This window comes from Macrobrachium nipponense, chromosome 2, assembly GCF_015104395.2.
Source record: "Macrobrachium nipponense isolate FS-2020 chromosome 2, ASM1510439v2, whole genome shotgun sequence".
Lineage (NCBI taxonomy): Eukaryota > Metazoa > Arthropoda > Malacostraca > Decapoda > Palaemonidae > Macrobrachium > Macrobrachium nipponense.
In genome coordinates this window covers 19,715,569-19,725,568 of record NC_087201.1, presented here as the reverse complement: position 1 = coordinate 19,725,568, position 10,000 = coordinate 19,715,569, and positions in this window count along the sequence as shown.

Genomic DNA, 10,000 nt, shown 5'->3' with positions numbered 1-10,000 from the left:
GGCCCATCAAATCTATTTTAATCCAAATGAATATGTACAAGAGTAATTTTAAGCTGGGCCTTTTCTGTAATGCAATTATAATAAAACATGTACACTGACAAATAATTTTCAGTAGTTGTGACTTTTATTTCTCTTTCTGAAAGAGGGAGGCAGAGAATGTACTCTCGGAAAGTTTAATTAAAAATTTTCAATTTTTTTTCCAAATCTAAGTGGGCTTCCTTTAACATGATATTTAAGTATACAGACATGTTTGTAATTTTGATATATGTATATATATATATATATATATATATATATATATATATATATATATATATATTATATATATGTATATATATATATATATATATATATATACCATATATAATATATATATATATATATATATATATATATTATATATATATATATATATATATATATATATTTGTATGTATGTATGTATCTTAGAGGTACATCATTATCAAATAATACTTTAATTCCTTTTTATCTTGATATTTCTTCATCACCTAGAAAACGATAGACGCCTACAAAGAATCGGCCAATCAAAACTGCCACCAGTGAACCGAGCAGCTGAGTATGTGGTCTCCCTTCCCTGCGAAAAAGAATGAAAATGCTTCGTTAATCGGTGGTGAATTACTGACTGGTCTTTCGTGCGAGAACGATGAGGCTACTGGACTTGATCAGTGTGGAACAGCAGAGTCCCTCTTGCTTTGGTGACATCTGGCAACTGCGCGTCGAATCAAAAATAGTCTGCTGAATGTTTCGAAAAAGATCAGCCATGTTTTTTTTCTTTTTATAGGTAGTTATTTTTTGAGAGGTTAAGGTCTTATTGCACATTACTTCAGGAAATTGTACAATTTATAAACCACCAGCTTGGAATACCTCTGAATGACTTCTGCTTCCAGGGCAGTATTGAAATGGTTACACTGACATTAGGCGTCACGTTTGGGTTCAATGATGACCATATGATTTAATTTCAATGAAAAGCGTAACACTCTTATATCTATTCGTTTACATTAGAGTAAATGTTGGACCCAACTTAGAATATAACACTATCCTAACTTACAATTATACGAAATACTAAAAAAATCAGAATCTAATACTCTAGAATTATGATTACCAAAACATACCAACAGTTAATTTTTTTCTCATTTCAGTTTCCTGAATCCTTTGCTCTGCTAGGACTACTTTTTATAACTAATTCTCTTTTCAGTTACCTTATTTCATTTCCATACCAAAATTACTTTAAATAAGACTATATTTTTTTAGGCTAAAATTGTATCCGAATATTAGTGGCATTCGACCTTTTGCAGACACCTCTGGAAAAAAGAAGAAGAGAGATGTTAGTACTATTTCCCAAGAATTGACGATATATTCCCTATACAGAGGCAGATCTTTGCATTTTGCAAGTTGAATATTTGCGTAATGAGAAGACCATCTTATCTTCGAAAGATAACTAGAGACTTTCAGCAACAAATACCTTTTGGAGTCTATTGCCGCTATATAAATTTATTATGACATACATACAAATCTTGCTGGAAGGTATAAGAATCCATTGAAATACGCTGTGACCTTTTCCCCGACCTGCGACATTCCATCTATTATCCTTTCAGCTTTAGATCTCGGTGGGGAGAAAAACGGATTCACAAGGGAATAACTTCACCTCAGGATGATGCAATCGAAAGAAAAGGCAGATTTCTCTCTGAAGAAAATGTCACAATGGAGTTGTGATAATGCAGTTCTGCTGAAACGAAGAATCTTGTATTAAAAAGAAGACACATACAATATTAAATATGCTAATTAGCTTCAAGATGTTATTGCCAAAGCAGGATATGAAAATATGCTGTACTTAAAATACTTTGCCTATAATAAATATTGATATAGCAACGATTCAAAAGCACAAATGTTCTGTTGTTTTATATATCCTGCTCTTGAAGACTTAGTCATATAAAAAAAAAGATTTTAAGTAATTAAACACATTTCAGCGTTATCATAAACCCTATAAGATGAGTTATAGAGGCTTTTGCTCACGTTATATATGCAAACTAAGCTCATTAAAAATGGTTCAAAACAACATTATGTACATAGATGTACAAACTAATGGATAAAATATTACTTTGAAATGTTTTATGGTACAATGATTCTTTCAGAGAACTAAAAAGCCTTCATTAAAAACCAATGATGACATTATTCGCAAACTTGCATAATCAATTGTCCTGTTTCTCTTCAAATAGTAATTTTGTGAATATCATTTATAACTGAGGTAATAAGAGGGGAAACAATCACATTATAATGACGTTTGGGAATAATGTTTATGCTGGGTACCAAGCACCTCCATTGAGACGCACTTTGCTTGCTTGTGACAACTAATCTTTTAGACTCCCATTCTGGTCTCTTTTCATTTATTTATACATTTATTTTTCCTCTTATCATGTCATTTTGTCACTTTTATTTTTTTTTATTTAACCTAAATACTCTTACGTGAATTAAAGGTCTTGTCTAATTCAGCCTTCTGAATGATTGAACATTATTTAAAACAACAACAATGATGATAATGCATCCTATTGACATTATAACGGAGAAAGTGATACTTGAAGCCTTAAGTTAGCATTCCTGTTCCAATATCAAGACAATTATCACAGAAAATTCTTTATAAGTATGTGCGCGAGTATTGTGTGTATGCAAGCTCTTATTTGTTTCCCCGTTTTGCAGAGGAATTCAAAAATTATACGGAAACAGGAAGCAATTTTAATAAACGAGGAATGTCCTTAGCGATGAACATCAATTTATTAAAACGTGCGCAATATGCCTCCGTTCATAAATATCGGGCTCCAAGTCAATTAGTATACAGAGATATTAAACTCATAACAGAAGCTCTGAAATGGAAAAATAATATTAATATGAACAATGCATTTATATATACCACTCTATATTGGGATTCATCATGCTGTATTAAATCTGCTTTGAGATTCTTTTCCAATTAAATTGCTCAGCTTTTTCATATTTCATTTTTTGTGGCTCGAGGAGGTCAATTTAGACTCTATATGAATAGAACTGTTTGTTGTTGTTGTTGTTGTGGGTGGGTGGGCAGGAAAGCTTAAAAAGGTCTGAAAAAGGTGTTTCCCATTGTGTTAAAGATACAGGCCTTTTATGACAGGATATTTATCATTAATTTGTTACAATGAAAATGTAAGAAAATAGATAATATGCATGTTAAACAGTACAGAAAAATCATTTCTATAGTAGTACCAATCTATGGTGAGGGTTTTGTTGGGTCGAAAGTCATTTACGTGCGTTGCCAAACTTCCATTCTAAGGAAAATTTTATGGAATATAGGTCGTTGTTATATGCCAAAACTGAAGAGAATTACTCTGAAATATTTGCTAAACATGCTTTTTACGTATACAGTTGTTAATGATCAACATTCTTAAGTTTTTCAATATCATATTTGAGAAACGTGGCAGACATGTTGCCACATCTACAATCTCGATTCTCAGGTCAAGTATCGAAATCTGTATCTGTCAGTCAAGAAGAATATACCCTTCGTTAATCTCTTAAGAATGGTCAAATCTTATAAGCTGGGGTCTTTTATGGTGAAGGTAAGGATTAGCGGATGTAAATATAGTTGGCGCTCAAACAGTTTGTGTGTGATTAAATGCTTAAAATATGTCTGTTATCTGAACTTTTCTATAAATTGAGAAATTTGGGGCCAAGTGAAAAGTTTCATGGCGAAACGAAACGTTTTTAAGATGGCAAACCTATCGGAACTTACTAAAGAAGCTCTGGATGCTGTGACACCTTAAAATTGGGAAAAGGCCGTAAGACATGCCGAGCAATTGCAAGTGGAAGATGCAGCAAAAGATATCTTGATTGATAAATATATTGATTCATTTATTGTAAGTCTTGACTCTTCTGATGAGGAATCTTCTGATGAGGAGTCTTCTTAAAGCATCCCTCTCTCTCTCGTCTTTTTACGCTGTTCTGTACTGTTCTCTTTGAAAACCATTGTCAATGCATGCATCACGAGGTTAAATAGTGTATCATTATTATTCTTATTTATTAGATATACGGTATTTATTACTCGAATGTTTCTAAAATAAAGAAATAATTAATGTATGAAATTTATCATATCCATGATTTCCCTTCAGTTTTCTCTCATGTAGGTTGTTAATAAGTTAATTGAAGAATAAAAGAACTGTTTCATATCTGAAGTTTTAATGCCAATACACACTATCTGAATAAAGGAAAAATAAATTTATACCAGCGAACCTTTCTAAGACAATTAGAGTGGGCATTCCCCTTTCACCAGACTCTGAAAGGTGGATAATCTGTACAGGACAGAGGATAAGACCTAAGGGTAATGTTTCCCTTGGGTGATTAGTAAGAAATACAGAGCTTTGACTTTGGCCGCCTCTACAAAGAACTTTAAGATATGGCAACGCGTGTTTTCGCTTTTAGACACGCCCAAACCCTCACCTTAGATTGGTACTACTATAATAGTATATGAATTTATTTTAGTATCGTTGGTGAAACAACGCTCTATTTAACCGTGGATTTTAGCACGTTTTCATTTACGTTAAGATATTGTGTTCACAAGTTATGCACGAGGCGAAAATCTTGCATGCATCCCAAAGTAAGCTGGAGGTCGGATCATGCCTTGTTAGACTTCTATCACATACTTGAATTAGAGCAACAACTCTGTTTTACATTTGCAGTAACAGCTAAATTCTAACCTTCTAAGTTTATATAGTCAATTATTGATTACAGTATATACAGTTTAATTAAGATTCCTGAGTGGTGGGTCATTTTTATGTAATGTTTAACATTCTGAATTTTCATTCGGGTAAATGACGGATGAAATGTGACTTTTAAAGAAGTATACAAAAAAACCATACTTTTATTCGAGGGTTTTATGTCATAATGGTTATTAATACTCATACATAAAATGAGATACCGCACGGTATAGTATATTTCATTCTTAATGCACCTAAATAAATTAGGTCACCGAATATTAAAAAGCAAAGTTTTAAAACATTTCAGTGCAAACAAAGCTAGAGTTATGGGTATATCCCGATAACAAATGCTCAGACGAAGGCAATTTTTAATGCTATTTTGCTCTGTAAAACTGCCTAAATAACATTTATAGTTAGCAAGCCTAAAACATTCTTCAAGTTAATGAGATATCTGTGGATAACAAAACTTCTGAAGTAATTTAGAGATAATCGTGTGTCAAAAAGTCAAACAGATTATTTGGTTACTGTACAGGATAGCGTTAGTATTGTTGAGCCTGTTCGGCTTATTGAGAGTGCCTATGGACGATTGGCACTTCAAATATCCTCTCGTAAATGGTTTCAGCTACGTCACTAGCCTAATAAATTAATTTGTCTATGCTTATGATTTTTTTCTTACGCATGAAATTCCTTGCCTCAGTTATATAATAATCAAATGGTTAAAGTATTCATAACCAGTGGTTGATAAAACAAGAAACTGGATTTCACAAGAAACTGGATTTCACAAGGAACTGGATTTCCGTAGCGAGGAAGATTTTGACTCACCCCACAAACTCGACTATGATAAATCACCATTGATCAATTTCTCATTGTTCCTTCAAGGGGAAGACAGAGGCAAATAAGGCAGATGAGAGTAACAGACCCAAGACAAAGTTACACAAATATTGTGGGTGTGATTCATGTTAAACAAATTTGGCGCTTTTAATACAGAATGTATAATTAAGACTATTTATGTCGTGAGCTGTATCGAAATAATATGCTGGTTGTTTCCCTCTCCAGACAGAGGCGAAAGAGAAAAGTAATTCTTTGAGAATTCGTTATTAAGTCTCTAATACTTTCAAATGAGATTTAATGGCTTCGACAACGTGAGTGACAGAGAGAACATCAGACATTCAACGACAAAAGGCAAAGCTTTTGCTCTTTTGTTTTGTTGTTGAATACTTGATATTCTCTCTTCCAGTCACGGCGTGGAGGCTATTAATTGATCTCATTTGTAAATGTTAAGGGGTAAGGAGTACTTCAAGTAATGACTTCGATTATTCTTTGTACCGCGAGTTCTAAAAAACTGCTTTGGTATTTCAGTGAGACTGAATGAATTGAATTGATTTGAATATTGTACTTAGCCAAAGGCCTAGCGATGGACATTTTGGAAGAAGCAGAGGAACTTCATAACGGCCATTAATGCCTTCCATCCAAGTTCTTGCGGATTTGAATCACATGCGAATTTGTTTCAATAACAAACTTCATTGCTGATGAGAAGTCACAATAACATGTTATCAAGTAATTCCTCGCTACGTGTTATGATCATTTATAGAAATCATTACATTTCACTTCGAGCATTAAATAATGAAGTATACAGACGTTTGATAGACGGATAAACTCCATTAAGTTTCCAAGGAGTTTCCTTAACTTGAAAATCTCCAACAAACAAATAGTAAAGTTATCTAATATCGACTTCAAAAATAAGCTTTATATAATCTTGGCTGAAATAAGTAATGAAAGATACTTTTTTCTCCGCTATAGCCTCTTATACACGATTTCTTCAATATTTTATAAATGACCGTAGGCCCACATCGTTCCGTTTCGTTCACTGACATTGACTGACCTTAGCTTTTCCTGAATGTAAATCTTCATATGAGGCTATTTGGTTTCTGTATCATCTTGGTTGAGAGAAATAAATGTTATGTTACTTGTTCCTATTTAGCAATACCATTTTAAAAGCACAAAAGCTTTTATAGTACTGAGAGATGACAGTTCTTAAATTTGTGTAAGAGATAAGTTCTTATCAGTATGATAATTGGTATGCATTGAACAATTACGCTCTGTCCAAGACTATAGACAATTTTATTGCAACGGACAAATCTTGAGTATGGCATTGCTATATCAGTATTGCATATCATCAGCTAATACGCCAAAAGAAACTACATAAGGTGGCTGTCCTTTTTTTTTTTTTTTTTTTTTTGTATTGTTTAATAGCTGTAAACGCCAGAAGACCAAAGGTTAATCAACCATACAACTTCAGTAATCATGAAATTAATAGAACTAGGGAACTTACAGAGCATCTTTATTAACTCTACCTATCAATTTGGTAAAGTCTGCATGGGAAAATAAATTTTCGACATTTTAAGCCTCGTTCATCGAAGTTTCATCACAAGTCTGGTTATCACAAGACCAGCAAAGAGATGCGACTTGTCATGAAAGCTCCATTTTCATATCTAAAGTGACTGCAATGTAACGTTGAGTGTCAGAAGACGGAAATAATGATTCTTTATTCCTCGGTTCCCAGTCGCTCTCAAGAAAATTGCGGTCTTGGGGACACTGTTGACATTACAGTGAGACTAAGGTGACAATTGCACCATCTTCGTTCCCTTATTTCCCCCATTTTTAAATTTTGCTTTGCACATTTAACCAATATGATAACTTATTTTCCCTCTTTTCATTTGCACATCTGTCTTTCATACCCACTAGATTCAAATTATGTTAAGAGTCATGCCATGAATAGGAATAGGTACGGCAAGGACATTGCTAAGCTCACTCGTAAATGTAAACCGTGGACGAACAAAAATTAATACTAAATAAAAAATCCATGAGAAAACGAAACGTAATGTCCAGAAAGTATAATTTTTTTAAGCTGAATTTATTGCTAGGCATGTCTTGTTATAATTCCTTGGGTCATAGGAACCTTAGATAATACTAAAAATAACACAAATTATATTGTATGCACTGCTGACGAGGCTTCTACCAGGAACCTCCAAAACAGAGATAGATAACTTGAACAAAATATTCTTGAGAATAAATTGAGAGAGTTTCCTTAAAGCTCAAATTTTACACAAAATCATGCAACAGAGTGACTACGATTTCAATTCGTTTTAAGTGCTGAAAGTTACGTCATAATATTATGAAATAAAGTTGTTCTTGAATAGGTATAGTTTGAATGGAATATAGAATGGTATATAGAGTTTAGCCCAAAGGCCAAGCACTGGGACTGATGAGGTCATTCAGCGCTGGAAAGGAAACTGAGAGTAGGTTTTGAAAGGTGTAACAGGAAGAAAACCTCAAAGCAGTTGCACTATGAAATAATTGTTAGGAGATGGAAGAAAGGTAATATGAAAGGAGGTACAGTCAAAGGAATGAAAGAGGTTGCAGCTAGGGGCCGAATGGAAGCTGCAAAGAACCTTTAGTAATGCCTGCAGTGCACCCCGTGAGTGGCACTATCCCACCCCACCACCACTCCTACGAAATTGGTATGGTTTGAGATCAGTTTACGATAGGAAATACTTCGGTAGCAATAACTAGCCTAGTGAAAGAGTCATAATTAAGAGACTTGTAGGAATAGGAGACTTGTAGATCAAAGCTATATGACAAAGTTGCAATTTTTACTAAATTTTTTCCTTTTTTTCTGGTTTGAACCCAATCAGATGACTTCGCTGCCACAATCATTCTTTTACATATCCCTGATTCCAGCTACGCAGTAATAACACTTCAAAATCCAAATAGGCATGTGATTACAAACATTATTACAACAATTCAACATTATTTTCCTTTCTTTTTTGCTTCACAAGCATTACTCCGGAAAGACTTTGTAGTAGTCCCTAAGGTATATGTTTATCCGCCTCTATTATGACACCTATGAGTTCAAAACAGAAGCTTTAAATATAGCGTAGCGGCATAACCATAATAATATGCATCGAATTCATTAGGAACCTTGATAACAATCATCCAGCGTAACGTATATTTATTAGAAATTAAGATGTCAAAAGAGAAGAGCAGTAGCGTAAGCTGATGATTGGGTGGTGTTTTTTTTAACATATATACATTATTCCTTTCCTAAAACTGGTCACTTACATGGGCGAACATTTTTTAAGGAAACGAAGATATCACTTGCTCCTTAACATAACCTAACCTAATCTAACGTGACTTTCGTTTGAATATCATGATTATAACGCTTGTTACCTGAAGGAGTTTCTTTCCCTATTATATCTATTTCAGCGAATGTTTCCATCCCCTAGTGAATATTTCTAAGAGGTGGAGACGCATGTTCTGGATGTAACTACGAGTACCATAAAAGAAAAGGGTATATTAGAAAGCAAGTGACGAATGGCTCGACCCACAAAGGATAACCACAATAATGTTTTCCAGATAGTAAGTCATGTGTATGCCAAGTTTGGTTGAAAATGCTCAATGCATCTCAGAGTTATGCTGGAACCCACACATCAATTTTCATATATATAGATTAATGATATGCATTTAGAAGGAGTCATTATCACTCTAGTCTTGTTATTTGATGTTTTCCCCCTAGATGCACCCCGGCCACCACCCATGCCCCTCCCCCCCTCCAAAAAAAAAAAAAAAAAATTAACATAACTGACTGCATATAGGAAAAGACGCACAATTTATTTTAAAAGAGATTTGCCCAAACCATTTTTACCTCTTTCTGGAGAGAACGCAGATCTACTCAATCGTAAATCAAACACGCTACCGTTTCGTTATAGGGCAAGGAGAGAGAGAGAGAGAGAGAGAGAGAGAGAGAGAGAGAAGAGAGAGAGAGAGAGAGTCTTTTTGCCAACGTTATTTTCAACTTGCACAGCTAGCAAGATCTTCCAAACTACGAAGAACTCACCCTTACGGGAAAAATGAACCCTTCAAGGCATCTGATTGAGGTAATATTTCACTTGCTGTCTCGGCTGCAACACTACCTACCCATCGAGCTCGAGAGGCCTCGGGATGAGACGCTGATTCAGAAAGTAAGATGAAGTAGAAACCCAGACAGGAAAAATGAAGTATTAGCTAGTTTTTTTTTCTTAATAATGTTTCCTTTCTAAGGATGAGGACGCATACTTCATTTAGAGTAATTGTAAACGTATGATTAATAATTTACAGAACTTTATCTTTTCAAACTAGTACTCAACTAACAGAATTGTGGTGGAAACTTAGATTCACTTTTAAGTTAGCTGTTTGTTAGTTATATTAAACTGGTTAATGTGCGG